Source organism: Argiope bruennichi, chromosome 6, assembly GCF_947563725.1.
Source record: "Argiope bruennichi chromosome 6, qqArgBrue1.1, whole genome shotgun sequence".
Taxonomy (NCBI): Eukaryota; Metazoa; Arthropoda; class Arachnida; order Araneae; family Araneidae; genus Argiope; species Argiope bruennichi.
Window position 1 is genome coordinate 87,577,275 of NC_079156.1, and position 18,743 is coordinate 87,596,017.

An 18,743-nucleotide genomic window follows, 5' to 3' on the forward strand; every position below is an offset into this window, starting at 1 on the left:
AAAGCTAGGAAGACTTCAATAAAATGTAAAGCTAGGAAGACTTCAATAAAATGTAATCACCTTTTTATAGAGTAAATCGAAACTTAGCATAGGAAAAAGATTACGAGGCATGCTGTAATAACAGGGGTTTTGGTATTTAAAATTAGTGATAAATTAAAAAAAAAAACAATGGATATATCTAAAATAGCCTACATCACTTTTCAATTATCATCAAAAGCGATCACTGACTGTAAATAAATATCTATTAAAAAATTCAAACAACATAAAATAAATGAAATTCAGCCATTAATTTCTCAGACCTATTTGTAAACCAGCTCGTTTTTCCGATTTGCCGATTCGTAGTTATGGCTTAGAAGCTTGTGTTTTTTCATCGACTAGCACAGGTAATAAAAAAAAAAAAAAAAAAAAAAATATTCTTCATTTTTGTCTATATGGCAAACTAACTTACGGAAAACTTTCGAAAGAAAAAAAAATGCCTTGTAGCGGTTACATACTTTACTTCCTTCTATTTTGATACAACAGATGGCGTTACTTTATTAACATCAAAGTAAATTTCCCATGATCCCTTTTCGGGGTCATTATTAAATAGTATTCTAAGTAAGTGTCATGCTTTTTCGTGTTCGTGTTTGTTTTGTCTTGCGAAATGTGAAACTTAGAAAAATAATAAATGTTCTTGAAATTCTTCTATTATTTTCTTCTACCTCATAATGAAGTTATAAAGAGTCTCGTCCTAATAATAAAGAGAGAATAAGACTAGCTGACTCAGACAAGGTAAAACGATTTTAAAAGTACCATCTGCCGCATTTTATTTTTCTGCCACTCGAAATAAAAATTTTGATTGATTGATTCCTTCAAGCTAAATAGAACTTGTTTAAAAATATAACGAATTCAAATATAAATGGAGTCATCTCATTATTTCATTATTGAATTATTATTCCGTTTCTAGAATAAATACGGTTAAATTTTTTCCCTCAAAAATTAGTATTATTATAATTTGCAAATGAATGCTTTTTGAGAAATGAACAAAATATGTAGAAATTAGTTCAGCAAATTTATAATGTTACTGAAGCAATTTTATTAAATCAATATATAAATTAATAATTCAAATATTATATGTGCATAACTAACATGAAATTATCTTTAGTTTAGGATGATATCTCCAAATTACATGATGCAAAAAAACTTTACACACAAAATGTACCTTTGCGTTGAATAAAATTTGGAAAGTAGTTACATCCTGGTCTGTAGATGCTCCGTAATAAAGTAATAATTTTCAAAATTTCAAAAATACTTTTAATTAACCAAGAATTAATTCAAATTTTAATATTTTCCAATCGATAATTTCGAATTATATTAACGCATTAAAAACATTTTTGCACTACAATTCAAGAAATTAGCTTTTCAGTCATACAAATTTAATCCCTGGGCTATTACTTTATAATAATAAGTAATAGTCTATAATAATAAGTTATCCCCTTTATTTTTTTATTATATAATTTTGATTATTTTTTTAACACGGTTTGTTACAATCCTTGGTAAACATTGATTGTAGTGATGAAGTGCTTTTGCCTGTTTTACCTTAATAATAATAATAGAAGTTCTTTATACTAATAAATTTTTATATCTTTATAATAATAAATTTGTCTTTATTAACATAATATTTTTAAATTGATATTTTTCCTCTGAGTTTTGAGATGTAAAAGTCGTTATGCATAATATGCAAGATCTGATGCATTTATTCCAGATAACTAAAAGAATTATTGCTTTTATTTAAAAAAAAAATGTTGAAATAAAAATTCTTTTATCAGTTTAATAATCTATATCTATATCTATACTTATAATAAAGCTCAATGTGTGTGCGTGTGTGTGTGTGTGTGTGTGTGTGTGTGTGTGTGTGTGTGTTGGCGCTCTACAGGCCAGACCGTTTGACATACAGCTACCAAATTTGGTACATGTATACCTTGGAGGTTGGGAATGTGCACCTGGGGTTTCTTTTTTCGAATTTTTAATTAGAATTTTAATTATTAATTAAAAACTAACTTTCCCGCCAAAAAAATCTTCCATTTTCCCCACCGCCAACTTTTCCGCCAAAAAAATCTTCCATTATTCCCAGCGCCAAACGAGAAAGGCTTCAGTTTTTTTTTTTTTCTCCCAACAGTAATGAGGCTAGGGTTAGTATTTTTCGGCGGATTATTTCAAACGATTCTGTTTATTTTCTTAATGTTTGATGCATTTAAAATTAAACATTGTTAATGAATCAATCTTTCAGATTCATTCTGAAGTACTTTTGAATTAAAATAGAACAGAATAAAGGAAATTAAAAATTTCTAATCCGCATAGCGTTACCCCAACTGGCGTAGAAAAAATCACGTATTTGCGTTACGTAACCGGCGAAGAAAATTCACGCATGCGCATTCTGTTCTGATTGTTGCCATGACAACGTTATCAATGGATGATTTAAATTATTTTTGGGTTAGCTGCATGCTTTTGTAAGTAAATTGTATTTATGTTAGTTATATATTTTTTGTATATGCTTATAGTTTTAAGTACATCGTTTTTTAAGTAGTTTTTTTAAAACCTGTTTTCAACCGTTTATTTTAAATGATTCGTTTTATTTTCTTAGTGTTTGATGCATTTAAATTTAAACATTGTTAATGAATCGATCTGCTCATAATGAATCTAAGAAAATTTTGTTGACAAACTCTTGAGATATTACATAAATTTAAAAAGATATTCTTTAGTGCCCATAAAGTTTAAACGCTGAGTGACTCTATTTTCAGTAATCAGATTATAAAAAAATGCTTTGTTTCAGTAAAAAATAATATTATGTTAATTGAAGATAAATTCTTTCCACTTTAATTTAAAGCATAAATTCTACGGGTGCTAACAGAAAATGAGAGAGATACATATTACGTTATGACTGAAGGCCTTTATAATATTATGAATGAATTATATGATAATCAAAATTCGAAGTTTTAAAATATTTTGATGAAGAAGCTATTAAAGTAGAAATTGCATAAAATATTTAATTATTAAAATTTTAACGAACATTAAGATTGGCGAACCGGCTGGTCGCCAAAGGCGGCTAGTGTATAATATAACAGAAAGCAATATTTCTAAATAAATTTCAATAATATTTAACTTTTAGAAATAATATTTATATTCATAATTTTTTCTTATCCTATTTAAATTATAAATCGAATATGTATATATTGCTTAGTTTGTATATTTAAAATCACAATTAAAAATTTTTGATCTATGATTAAAAAAAAATGCAGCGTTGGTAAATGACGCAAATTTCAATACATTATAATAAAAAAACAAAACAAAAAAAAAAAAAACAATGCATTTTAAACAAAAATTTAAACTTCTAGGTAAGAACACAGAATACATTTTCTTGTGTCTACGAAAAAAATTAAGGCTATTTTTAAAAGCAAGGGAAAGAAAATGGAATATATTATTCAAATACGAAGCTTCAAAAAAAGAACAGGGAATACAGTAAAAGAAATAAAACTTTGCAAGTTCCAAACAATGGCAAAATAGCTATTTGGTGATAGTGGCGACATTTAAATGTTGAATAATACGTTATAATAGAACAGCTTTCTGACAATTGAAAATTCTTTTTAACATCGAAATTTATATTTTTTAGTTGTATTTCAATAAAATTTACTTAGAAGGAAATTAATGTTTTATATTGAATTTTCTTATGGTGAAATGCAAATGCTCTAAAAGCTTTCGAATCTTTTAAGAATTTAATAATTATATCGTTCAATAAGAGAAGATCTTCGGCGAGTCTGGGAGCTGTATATGTTTTAAATTAATTAATTACAACAAAAAATCTTAATTTAAAAAGCATCTAAAATTTATGAAGCGTTGGAAAAAAACAAACGGAAACTTGAAATACGAAAATACTGAAAGAGAGATCCGGAAGCCTCGACTAAATTAAATAAATCAGATTTTATAGCTTAAATTGAATTAAAAAATGTTGATTACATCTTATTAAATATTAATAGTAACTTTTTAATTTGAATGAAGCAAACGGTTATACAGGGTAATTCAAAATGAATATAGCGATTACAAACTGCTATAACTATTTAATGAAAAAGAATTTATCGATAATATTAACACATGATGTAGACGGCATTTCAAAATGTTGTACACACACGTCATAGATGTTCTATGTGACTTCCCTTGGTCACACGGACAATATCTAGGCGGTAGTCCATTTCACGCCATACATTCTGAAATAAGTCTACAGTCACCGACGCAAGCGCATTACAAATGCGTACTTTGAGTTCTTCAATAGTTTGGGGCATGGGAAATTTTGAAGTTCCATCAATACTATGTGTTAATCTTATCGATAAATTATTTTTCCTTAAATAGTTATAGCCGTTTGTTATTGCTATATTCATTTTGAATTACCCTGTATTACATCGATAAATAATTAACCCATTGATAGGTTTGGTCTCATATTTGTATTATATAAGCAATTTCAATAATAAATAAATATGACAAATACCATCCTCTTTTTAGAATTGTATTTTTGAGAAACCAAATTAACATAAATATCGTTGGACAAACAGTATTTGGAATCTTAACTTAAAATTCTAAATAATTTAAGAAATATTTAAAATTACATAAAATTGTAGGGGAAAAATGTTCTATCTCAAATTGGAAATATTGAAATAAAGACCCGGAAGCCTCGATTACATTACATAAATCAGATTTTATACTGCTTAACTTTAACTGAAAAATGTTGATTACTAGTTAGTCAATATTAATAGTACATATTTAATTTGAAAGAAGTAAATGATTATATTACATCAATAAATAGTTAACCCACTGACACATTTGGTCTCAAATTTTTTAAGTTTATATATTAAATTATATATATAATTTTATTAATAAATAAATATGTCAAATACTATCCTCCTAGAAGAATGTGTTTTTGAGATACCATATTAACATAAATATTTGGTCTCAAATTTGTTAAATTTATATATTTCATATATATAATTTTATTAATAAATAAATAAAATACCATCCTCCTAGCAGAATGTGTTTTTGAGATAGCATATTAACATAAATATTTGGTCTCAAATTTGTTAAATTTATATATTATATATACATAATTTTATTAATAAAAAAATATGTCAAATACCATCCTCCTAGCAGAATGTGTTTTTGAGATAGCATATTAACAAATATCGTTGGGCAAACTTAATATCAATAATGTTTTTTTTTCATATTTAAGCAAGTTTATCTATACATTGTTGTTCGATATTAATGCTGTAAAAAATACTGAACATCTCATATTATTATTGGATATTTTGTGTTAATAAACTCATTGCGATAATCAATGCTGTTTTTTATTTCTAATTACAGCCAGTCATCCCATTAACACAGAACTAAACCGTACAAACAGGGATTACTGTGACTGGCTATTTCGCACGTGAACTATCCAAATTTTTGCAAACAACGACCAATAAAAGTTCAAAGATTCTTCAAACTGTTGGTAAAAAGCTAGAAATCTTTACCATCATTTCTTTTAATACTTTTAAATTTCCAGGGTATTGTAATATTTGATAATAAATATTTCAAGGTAAAAGTTTTCGGCATCGGCAATAATTTCTTTTGTATTGTTTGTATTAGAAAGTCGATAACTAATATGTATAAGCGAATTTTAGCAGCATGTAAACAAAATCGAAGCTAACATTTAATCAACACTTTTCAATTTCGAAACGAGCAAAAAAAAGGGATTAATTTCTTATATTCAATATAGAAATAATTATTCGTCCCAGTCATTGTAATTAAAGAACTAAAAGACAGCCAATCCACTCAACATCATTTGGAATAATTCTCCATCCTTTCCCCATCTATTGCAAAGGATGAACAGAAGCAAATAAAATTGTCATTTCCGAAGAATTAATTAATTCCATAAATAACAAAGCGCAGTAAATTACTTCTTCCCGATCAAGAAACCGACGTTCCACTATTCGTCATCTTTGGCAATGAGAAACGATAACTCATCTCGCCAAGCTGGCGCGTTTTTTTTTTTTTTTTTTCCAGCTGTCTGTTTCCGAGTTTATTAATATGTAGTGTATCTACTTCGAGCTGCAAGTGCAGTAGCTTATGCGGAATTAATGCTGCTGCAGTGTCTTTTTTCGCTTCTATCTCAAGATTTACGAGCTGGGCCCGGCCTTAAGAGAATGTAATTAAAGTTTGTTTTTGCACCGGTTACATGTTCCAATGCAAAGAACGTCAAGTAATTAATGTGGATGAACTAGGTTTTTGTCGACTGGGTTTCTGCGATATAAATATTTACTTCTGACGCCCAGGCAAGGGTAATAGAATTTTGTTATTTACGGCTTCCATCAAGGGTTGCAAGTAATAAGGCTTCCACTCCACTTCGATTTAGTAAATTTTCTGCTCGACTAAATAAGATAAACGCATATTTTTTTTATCAGTTTTTCAAATTTTATCAAAGAGCCTACAGGTGGGTAGTTTCAGAAATATTTGCTTGATAATTAAGGAGAAAAATCATGAATTTTAATAAGCATGAACGGTGAAATAAATATTGAGCCTAAATTGGAATGTTTTTATTTTTTTATTCTATTCTTTCTTATCTAAAATAATTCCAATCCATTACAGAAAATATTTACTGCAGATAAGAGGAGGTAACGTAATCCATATTAATTTTTTAACGAAAACACCATGGGTCTTTTCAGTTCGATTATAAATATTGCTTACACGGGATTAAAAAATATATAAAGAAAAATAAAAGATAAAAAAAAGTTGGAAAAATCCACCAAGAAAATTTTTTTAAATACACCATTTATGAATTATTAGTTTGTAGTTTCACAATTATAAAAACATTTTCTTGATTGAAATCCGTTGCATTAAATTCACTACAAACATGTGGTATTACAAATATGTTGTTATGCTTTGTGAATTATAGTTATATTAACGTTTCGTTTTAAAGCAACTTTAAGGCTATTTTGGCTATGGACCTCGTAATTTTGAACTGCGGTCAGACGACGTGAACGACACTTGAGTAGGCAGCCCCTCTCCAAACTTCCACCCCACATCAGCGGGAGGATATTTTGCCCCGATGGATTTAACATGCACAAGACCCGCTTACACGACGGTTCTGCAATGGAATCGGGAATCGAACCTGAAACCAATTTCAAAGCCGAGACCTTACCACCAGGACACCGCGGCTTCCTATGCTTTGTGAAAGCAACTATATAAAAACTATTGATTTTTTTTTCTTCTTTTTTCTTATTTTTCCCTTTTTTTTTAATATAAACAAAGTACAACTTGGGTGGCATGGATGTTTAGGATTGCAACTATATCAAGCAATGAATAATTCAGCAAAAAATTAAATTTTATACAACAAGCACATTGTTTCGCTGTGCATTTCCTGTCATTGTACGAAAGAGAGATATATGGATACGTTTACGCATGGTTAACGAACCTATTTCGGAGATCGTTTGATGACAAAAATGGAAATTCTAGAAAATAAAAGAATTCTGACTTTATTAGGGACGGAGATCTTAAGATTCTTCTAGAATGTTTCACCAGCTGTCAAATAAACTTATATAAATAGAAGACACTGAAATCAAATAATTTTTTTTTAAAGAGTTAATCAAGGAACTTGTTATCTACTTGAACTCTTGGAACACAATTGCTGTTTTCTGAACATTTGCATGGCGAGTTTCTACGAATGGTGTTCTTTGTACTAAAACACTTGTACTTAGTATACGCCTCTTCTATCTGTATCTTCCAATTGTCATCTGTATTTTTATGTTAAATAAAGCGTCATATTCCATTACTTAAATTGTTGGATTTCTTTTAATGTACACTCACCGGACGACTTTCAACACAATACGTCTGGTTAACAAAAGCAAGGTACAGAACATTTGCAGTAACAGAAAAGCATCTTAATGCCAATCGCAAATGGCACCAAAGGTGAAATAAAAAAACTAGAAAAAAGATAAATATTTCTTTGAACCATGAATGGATACATTAGGTGAACAAATCGAAATAAAATATGAAAATGAAAACAAGAAAATTTTAATTGTTATTCATCTACCGATGGAGATTCTGATAAATATATGCATTCGTTTGTGGAAGATTGCAATCAAATCAATGAAGTTTCACCTGTCTCAAATGATGAAATACACAATGTTTTAGTTCGAGGAACTCTCGACACTTCTGGCTAATATTGAAAGTTGCTTTAAATATCGAGCACTGATACTAGATGCTACCGATGGGGGTTCTAAAGTTCTTACTTTATCTCATTTCCTCATTGGCTATGTGCTGATTAGTTCATTATGACGAGATGCCCCTTCGTCCAAATGGAATATAGTCCAAACGAAAAGACGAGGGTTCTCTCTATGAGGTCTGGAGCTTTGAACTATCTCACTAGAATTCAGTCTAGGTTCTCAGAGTAATAGCAGGTTGATGAAATTGTTCTACTGTGTCTGGACACTATTTCCCCTATGAGTGTGTCCCTTGAACAAAGTTTGAGGAAATATTATCAGGAATTGATAGTGGTTTGAGTATGGGAGTATTACCAGCGAAAGACAGTGTTTGTGTCTGGCACTTGGACAATGTTGAGGAAGTATTAATAGGAAAGGAAAGTGTTTGAGTATGGCCGTTAGACAACACTGAGGAAATATCACAAGCAAAAGATAGTGTTTGACTGTGGCACTTGGACAATGTTGAGTAAGTATCACCAGGAAAGGAAAGTGTTTGAGTATGGCCGTTAGACAACACTGAGGAAATATCATAAGCAAAAGATAGTGTTTGACTGTGGCACTTGGACAATGCTGAGGAAGCATTACCAGGAAAGGATAGTGTTCGAGTATGGCCGTTAGACAACACTGAGGAAGTATCACCAGCGAAGGATAGCATTTGAGTGTAACCCTTGTATAAAGTTGAGGAAGTATTACAAGAAACGGATAGTTTTGTACGAGTGGCAATTTTAGAAACAACTATGCAAATACACTCGTTCAAACACGTTTTCGAAATGGTTAAAATTTAAGTCTGTCAAAAATAAATCTTGAAAGACTTATTCTTGAATCATATATAATCATTGACAGCTCATCATTGACAAATAGTCATATATAATAGATCTTGCGCTTTAATTTTTTTCTATTTATAGTCCAAAGAGAGCGCAACGATTCAGTGTCGGAAGTAGCTCAAGTGCACATCAAAAGATCTGTAAATTTTAATAAAATGATATGCACGTGATATATCTCCAATAAAATGTTTAGTAATTTTTTTATTTATTTTCTTTATCCAGTTTCGTGTAGTTTTTAAATTAATGGTTATTATTATTGTTTATATTTAGTTAAAATATCTTCGGGTTTTTTCCAAAAACTTCTTTATGTTTGTAGACAACATTTTTGTATACAAAATAGTTGATTCAATTTCTAGGATTATTATAAAATGTTTTCGAACTTTTTGCTTAAAATATTTACTGTTGAATAAAAATAAAAAAATTAGTTTCATCGCTTTGCCATCTACAATTTTTTTTGTTTCAATTTTATGGAAATGACAAAAAAAAAAAAAAAAAATCATGTACAGTAAAACCTTATTTATCGTTTTCATTACAATTAATATTTATTCGTAACTATAGTAACAATACAGTGCTTCGTTTATAGGACAAAGTGTTTCGATTCCTCGTTCGTTTTCACCCTTTCTAAAATTCGCAATTTTGTGGTCATAGTAATTACACTTTCTTTTTAAATTTAACATTCCCCTGTTTGCATTTAATTAATTTATATGATATATAACATTTATATTATATATTACATTTGTTTGTCAACATGCTGGTAAAAAACAACCAATTAACTTAATGCATTTCATAAAGCTGAATTTAAATACTCACAAAAAATCAGAAGACGATTAGGTATTTCAATGCACCGCCAACCTGCATCTGCATACGCTGTACAGAATAAATACATAATTAGCATAAAAGATATACAATAAAGGAATGATTTTGATAAATATATAAATTAGTAATTTCAGTATTATGTTATAATATGTTAGAATCATGTTATAAAACTTTAAAATTGCACCTTTAAACAAATTTGCATTAATGGCATTAAATTTATAAAAATCGAAGTTGTTTCTAAAGCTCCGATTATGCATCCTTTCAATTATATGTTATTTTACGTCAATTCCTCGAGAGACGTATAAACTGTAGTTCTGGCTTATTGTACTGTGATTTTTTTTTACATGAAAAGTGCGTGATTAAATGCAAATCCCTTTTTTTTTTACAATTTGTATCAAATAGCGCACATATGATTCGCAATGACAGTTTTAATTCTTAAAAATATTTATTGCAAGAGTACAAACAATTATTAGTTTTTGACTTTTATCCAGAGCAGTAAAATAATAAAATATATAAAGTTAATACCAGTCATACATAAGAGAAGATAAATATTTTTATACAAAAAACTATTAGGTTATAATTTAAAACGTTACAATGTTAGCTGCTTCACTATTCTTAAAGACGACGGCGTTAGTAAGACATATATTTATTCTTCACAACGAGTAGACGTACAAGCATATAAGTAATTTTAGAATAACAATAAAACAAGGTGATGCCACTCAGGCTAAAGTAATTATACAAAATTGTTTGCTTGCTTGCTTGCCGCAACAACTATTGCGCACGATAATACTTTTTAGATTATGGAAAATGACAGACTTAATTTTTTGAGTTTTATTTTTCCATTATTTTTATTAGTGTTTTTAATTTTTTTAATACAAAATTATGATTTACATATTTTTAATGATAAATATGTCAAAAGCAAACATTTTAATAACATATTTTGAGGAAACTTTACCTTACCAACTATATAAGGTTAATAAAACTGCCCCATTTTACATAAAGCACTTCAGATATGACACACAGATAATCTAAGCCGCATGAAATAAAATTGTCAGTGAGAAATAAATGTCGTTCAAGTAGCATATGGAACAAATATTGCAAGAATCGTATATGATTCTGCCAACTTATTAAATTATGGAGAGATGATGTTCTTCTTTGACTATTCTGTCACTGTATTTTGAATTGACATTTTATGCGATATCAACTGATTAATGAGAGATGTCTCGTCAGATTCAATTCATTGAAAAAGAGTACATATTATTAAATCTTAACCGTAACCATAAAGATATAAAATAACATTAATTTGGCAACAGAAAGAAAGTGGACTTCTTTCTTCCACCGAACATAGTTGGTTTATCTCCATTTTCTTCATTTCGCTTTTAATGTTTAATTTTGCAGTTCATGAAGGCAATTCGGTGAAAGATTTTGTAATTTTGGACCATGACCAAATGGCAAAGTCGACACCTGAGCCGGCATCCACTCTAAATTCTCCATGTAAAACCAGTGAAAGAACCTTTGGACACGTCTATGGATTTTATATGCAATTTACATGGCAAATCTTTCGTGAAACTGAATTTCGAACATGGAACCTTCTAGCTCTACAACCGACACCTTACTATAAGGCCATCGTGATCCTACAATTTATAATAATTAAAAAATTTGGCGCATTTTTTTTTTCAAACTATTTTTTTGAAATTAGAATTAGAATTTATTTTTACAGCATACCAGAACCAAAAACCAGAATGTTTCAGTTTATCCAGAACAGTCCAAATTTTTAACCTGAAGATCTTATTTTATCAAATATCCCGGGTTCTCCCTTTTTTAAAAGTATTCACAGATAAAATTTAAAACAAGAATCCGCTAGACATAAAAAAAAAACTAGTTTCAGATTAGCCGTTCTATCAGTGTTAGTCTCAAATTGATTAAATCTTGTAAATGGCTTTAGTTAAGACAGAAAATAAAAAAAGACAATTTTCTAAATTTTTAAGAAAGAGCTGAAAAATGCCATGAAAACAGCTCAAAAATAAGAAACTAAACATTAAATCGTACATTTCGCTTCAGCCTGCATCTTTTTTTTTTTTTTTTCTTTTTTCTTTTTTTTCTTTTTCTTTTTTTTTTTTTTTTTGTCATTGTTTGAAGCTTACAAATTTTATTTGTGTTAATGTATTCCTTGTTCTTTTTGAAGCTGCTCATTTGAATAAAATATTCCTCTTCGCAGTTTGCTTCCTTTGTTTTTAAAACATGCTTTCATTTTTCAGATGCTGCCAGGAAATGTTATTTCGGATTCTTTTCGAAGTATTTATTTAATCTTCGCTTTTCTTTTCTTTGTTTTAATGCGTGGCAATTTACAATGGCAATTAACGATAACATTCCTTTTATTTTCATGAAATATCAAAACTCTTTTAGAATTATGTTTTTAAATAAATATCGTTTTCAGCATAATATTTGTAAAAAAAAAATTAATAATAAAGAGCAAAAAGGAATAAAGAAATGCATTTTAAACTTGGAGTATTGCATAAGAAAGTACGAAAATTAAGAAATAAAGAATAATACACCAAGAGGAATATTTCACTAATTTTTTTCATGTTACTTTTCAGAAAGTCTATTGAAAAAATGCAAAAATCCAAAACATAAATCATATTATAAAGAAAATTGTAAGAGGCATTAAAAAAATCTGATATTTCTTTATAAAAAATATTATTTGTAGTAAAATGAAGAATAATTTATTTTGCTAAAGTTTGTAAAATAGAGTTTGCTACAGTCCTCTTATGCGTGTTCATAATACAAATTGTGATTCGCAAAGCGAGGTTTTTCTACGCTCTTTTCAGCTGCTCTTCATTTTGTCAATTGTTTACATGACGTCAACGAATAACGAATGCGTTTTAACAATTCAGTGAGTAATTTTGAATAAAGAAAAAAATAAGATCAAATTTTTTTTGGAAGAATCAAGTTTGTGCTTTGTTTAAATGTTTTGCTAGTTTAAAAGTGTATTTTGTGTACAAGATTTTATTTTTCCTGCAATTAAATTGCTTAAAAATCTATTTTAAATATATTTTTAAGACATGCTTCTTTTATATCTTAAAACGCAACCCACGTTGAACCTAATATCCTATTCTTCGCCTATATTTATTTATCTGTAATTGTTTAAAACGTTTAGTACAAAATGTTTATTAAACAATGGTCTCTAATAAGTGATAAGAAAATATGAATAATAAACATTTTGCTTTAAAAAGGATGTTTTTATTCATATGAATGGAATAGGAAATAAGTATTTATAATTTTTTTTATTTATTTATTTACACTCCTTGCATTTCTACTTTATTAGACTGGATAGTTTAGAGTCCGTTGCAATATCTAAATAATTATTATTTGTCTTATTAAAGAAAGATTACATAAAGCATTTTCTCAGAGCTTTGTTAAATCCAAAATTTCAGATTATTTAATCTTTTCATGATAAACATATCAAAATGTTATTATTATTTTTTTTGCAATGAACTTTTATCTACTTCTGTAAAGATATCATTTAATTAATTTTCTTTAATTACTTTAAACGGTTTTTTACTTTGTAAATATTTCAATCATTGTTTGGCTCAGTATGGACAAATAATGATTTTTGACGCCATAAACAAACAAATCATGTGTTTGGAATTTAGAGTGCCAATCCTGACTTATTTTCTTAACTACAAAGTCACAAGGTCTATCTTGGAGTGAAATGACAGAGGACCAAGAGGACAGAATAAATGCTCGTGACAGAAAATAGAATAAGTGCTCGATAGAGAATAAAATAAATGCTCTAGAGAGAGAAAAAAGAATAAATGTTCTTGACAGAGGACAGAATAAATGCTCTAGAGAGAGAAAAAAGAATAAATGCTCTTGACAGAGGACAGAATAAATGCTATTGACAGAGTACAGAATAAATGCTATTGACAAAGGACAGAATAAATGCTCTTGCAGAGTACAAAATAAATGTTCTTCGCAGAGGACAAAATAAATGCTCTTCGCAGAGGACAAAATAAATGCTCTTCGCAGAGGACAAAATAAATGCTCTTCGCAGAGGACAGAATAAATGCTCTTGACAGAAACTTCTTGGAATGCCATGAAAAAAAAATGGCATTAGTACATATTACATTTTGTTTAAAACCATAGACGGAAAGAGAGCAAAAAATGCGTAATTGCCTCGGGTACCATCTCCTAAGTTTGCCTCCATACGTCATTCTCCTACTTCTCCATGAGTAGTTTTGAAATTAGATGTTCATTTGAACTAGATTGAACAATTTTCAATAAATATTCCAGAAAAAAAAAAGAAGCCCACAAATTCATTTTTTTAATGTTTATTAACTTTTTGGAAGACCATTCTAACATGAAATCAAATAGTGCAGGCAACATTATTACTTCCAAGAAAAATTTACTTGATATTTTTGAAAATTGCATATCCATCTTAAATAGGAGTAATCATCTGTATATTGTAATTAAATACAAACTACCACAAACATTTAAATATTAACTGACGTATCCACTACATTTCTTGAAATTAAAAAAAATTAAATGCTCATTTAATAAACAAATAACCAATTTATTAAAAAATCTTGAGTTGAAAGAATTATCATGGAAGGGGAAAAAATACATTTAAATTGAAATCTTTATAATCTTATTAACTTTCTGAAATAATACAATTCTACCAAGTAGTTGAATAATATCGCAAAGATAACGACTTCCAAGAACTATTCTGTATTTCTTCAAATAAAGAGGTAATTATCCTCAACTTATAGGTAAAAATAAACTTCGATAAGCACACAAATATTTATTGACATTTCCACTACATTTTATGCAATTTTAAAAAATGGAGGCTCATTTTAAAGACAAATGAAATCATAAATGAAAAAAAAAAATGAAATTTGATAGAAATAAAATAAATATTTTAAAAGGGGAAAAAATTCAATCAAATTAAAAACTTCATTATATTATGCTGAAAGAATACTATTCTATCAAATTATCTATTAGCATAGCAAAGATAATTAATTCTAAGAAACTTTTAGTTAATATTTCTTTAAATAAAAAGGTAATTATCCTCATCTTGCAGGTAAAAATAAACTCCCATAAACATGCAAAGATCTACTAACATTTCCACTATATTTCGTGCAATTTTAAAAATCGGAGGCTCGTTTTAAAAATAAACTATCAGACCAAACGAAATAAAATAAATATTCGAAATGGAAAAAAATACAATTAAATTGGAATTTTCATTACCTTATTTCATTATATTATTCTGAAAGAATACTATTCTATCAAGTAATCGACTAGCATAGCAAAGATAATTACTTTTAAGAATTATCCAGTTAATATTTCTTCAAATAAAGAAGTAATTCTCTTCCTCTTGTAAGTAAAAATAAACACACAGAGGTTTACTAACATATCCATTATATTTCGTGTAATTTTAAAAATTGAAGGCTCGTTTAAAAAACAAATTATAAATTTATTAGAATTAAATATTCTAGAAGGGAAAAATATAATTAAATTGAAATCTTCATTGTCTTATTAACTTTCTGAAATAATATATTTCTAAGTAATCAAATAGCATCGCAACGATAATTATTTACAAGAATTATACAGTCCGTATTTCTTCAAATAAAGAACTAATTCTCTTCATCTTGGAAGTAGAAATAAACTCCTATAAACATACAAAGATCTACTGACATTTTCACTACATTTCATCCAATTTTAAAAGTCGCAAGCACATTTTAAAAACAATAGAAATCAATTTAATAGAAATGAAATATATATATTCTAAAAAGTAAAAAAAGGCAATCAAATTTAAATCTTCATTTTTTTATTTCCTTATACAGTGATGAAAGAATACTATTATCAAGCAATCGATTAGAATAACAAAAAATAATTACTTCCAAGAACTATTCTAGTATTTCTTCAAGTAAAAAAGATAAGTTCAAGATAATTATCAAGTTCAAAGATAATTATCCTCATTTTATAGGTACAAATAAACTCTCAAAAACATACAAGAATCTACTGACATTTCCACTATATATAGTGGGATTTCAAAAATCGTAGGCAAATTATCAATTTATTAGAAATAAAATAAATATTCCAGAAGGAGAAAAAAAAAAGCTATCAAATTGAAATCTTCATTATTTTATGCTGAAACAATACTATTCTATCGATTAATAGATTAATACAGCAAAGATAATTACTTCCATGAACCATTAGATAATTACTTCCATGAACCATTAGATAATTACTTCCATGAACCATTCAGTCAGTAGCTCTGCAAATAAAGAGGTACTTTTATCAGTACCTCCATATATATATATATATATTTTTTTTTACATTTTTTACGTTTTACAATAATTTTTTTAGCATTTTGAGTTATTTTAAAAATTGTAGGCTCTAACCAGCAAATTATCAATTTATTAGAAATAAAATAAATAATCTAATGGGAGAAAAACGCAATCAAACTAAAATCTTCATTATCTTATTTCATTACATTATGCTGAGAGAATACTATTCCATCAAGTAATGATTAGCATAGTAAAGATAATTACTTCCAAGAACCATTCAGTCAGTAGCTCTGCAAATATGGAGGTAATCATCCGCATCTTGTAAATAAAACTAAACCCCGTAAACATCCAAAGAGGACCTTAAAATCTCACTTTCTCGTCTTAGTTCGAACCACAAGCCCGCCCATAACGGTAAACCGCAGAAACTATTGCATTCCTCCCATTCTTTCCATACCGCTCCGGAATAATTGGATATGCCCGCTTTTATGTATCAGTTCCGTGATAACATCCCCTGTTTTATGGGGGTTGGCCGCTGTCCTAATTACTTCGCTATCTTATCGACGTATCTGCACAGGTACTACACGTAGCAGTAAAATAAGCTGCTAGCAGTGGCCATCTCATTAAAGCCTAGAGCATGCAACTCAAGACAAACCTCATAACCTATGGATAAGGGTTCGTCCCGGGGGGGGAGAGGGCAGGAAGTAAATGGAGAGTTTATACGAGGACGAGTTTATTTCCGACCTTCAGGAATGAAGCTGTTAATCCGGAAGTGCAGTAAGTAATGTAAGTAGAAGGGACTCCGCACAGGATTTTGGTCTGGATGGGTAATTGGGTAAGTATTCTGTAATAGGATGGTGGACGAGATCTGTTTCGAGGAAGCTTTAATTTAGCCAGGGAGATATATTTGGGATTTCGGCTTAGTTCGGTGTAATAATCAGGATTTGGTGAGGGAAGTTTAGAAGTACATGGCACGGGTTTGCCACTAATATTAAAAGATTACATGCCTTATTAACGAGAAATGTCATAAAAACCCAAATTTCACTCCGCAATTTTTATTTTTTTTTTATTTTGTAAGATTGTGTTTTTTCGGAGAAAATATTTAGATACGAATCACATACTGATTACATATGAATATTTTCCTATCTTACTTACATATGAACTGGTCATTTAAATAAAAAATAATCATGAATGCGCTTAGATTAACATGTTATTCGAATCAGTCTGTTTTATCTCGTCATTCATTTTACAGTTTATCTATCATTATTTAGATTTTTGAACTTACACTCAGTTTTACCATGATAAAATCGGCTCCGAGATGGCGCTATATGACATTATGGGCGTGGCAGAAGATAGAAAAAAGCTCTAATAGTTATATATATATATATATATATATATATATATATATAATGGCCTTTTTTGTGTGCATGTGTTTGTGTAAAATCGCGTTTTTTTTAGGAAATTCACTCATATAGATAAACTTAAAAAGCAAAAATATTTAATATAAATAAGTAAGTAAAAAAAAAGTAAAAAGCGCGATTGGTACCAAGAAACTGCAAAACAAGCATCATTCATGCTATTCTGACCACCATACTGTACTATCCATACTTCGAAGCAAATATTGAATATTCTTATTTTAATAATTAGTTATAAAAATGTTTTTGTTGTTGTTCTTGCTTTGTATAAAATCGCGTTTCTTCAGAAAAGACACCTATATAGATAAACTTAAAAAACAAAACCTTATCTAAGTATAAAATTGGATCCAAATCGTTGGAGCCGTTTCTGCGATACGCGAAATAAATTTATATATATAAAGTTCAGTTTAGCTATATATTAACGTCCCGTTTCAAGCAACACTAGGACTATTTTGGGACGGACCTCGTCATTTTGAACCTCGGTCAGATGACGAGGACAACACCTGAGCTGGCACCCCCATCTCCACTCCACACCACACCACACCAGCGGGAGGACGTTTGGTCAGGACGGATTTAACGTGCAACAGACCCCCTTACACGACGGCTCTTCAGTAGAATCGGGTCCCGAACCTGCAACCCTCCGGTTCCAAAGCCGAGACCTTACCACCAGGCCACCGCGGCCTTTTTATATATATAAAAGAATTACTCGTTTAAAGTTATAAGATATCACAATTTAGGTACAATTTGAAATAAGAATTTCAATATAGGTGCTTCAACTGATAAATGAAATTTTAAATGAATAATAATTAAATATTAGCATAACTAGCTGAGTAACTGAAAAAAACAGTTGAATTTTTATAAGGCTTTTATAAAATTCAAACAATATCAATTCTTCTGAAAGATCAAATCAACTTAGGATCTTATTTTATTTTTGTAACAGATAACTTCCCTAAAAAGTTTTTTAGCATTTTACTTTAATAAAGGTCCTGATCTGTTATTAAAATGCCAAAACACGATAAATGTGTCGATCCTTTATTAAAATAAAATGCTAAAAAACGTAAAAGATCAGCTCGTTTAAGAATTTTCAGCATTTTATTTTGAAAACAGAGTGTAATGATTCAGCTTCTTCCCTGGGTG

General features: G+C 29.0%; 1 protein-coding gene across 3 annotated transcripts in view; it reads right to left on the minus strand.

The window, feature by feature from the left end:
- Window positions 1-18,743, minus strand: part of LOC129972712 (LHFPL tetraspan subfamily member 2 protein-like) — a 159,734-nt gene that overhangs the window by 63,430 nt on the left and 77,561 nt on the right. For 2 of the 3 annotated variants that reach the window (XM_056086946.1, XM_056086945.1), the window contains exon 3: window positions 9,899-9,955. The exons of the other annotated variant lie outside the window; for it this stretch is intronic. The gene's annotated coding sequence lies outside the window, so the exon portion shown is untranslated. The remainder of the gene's footprint in view (window positions 1-9,898; window positions 9,956-18,743) is intronic. 3 annotated transcript variants of the gene reach the window in all.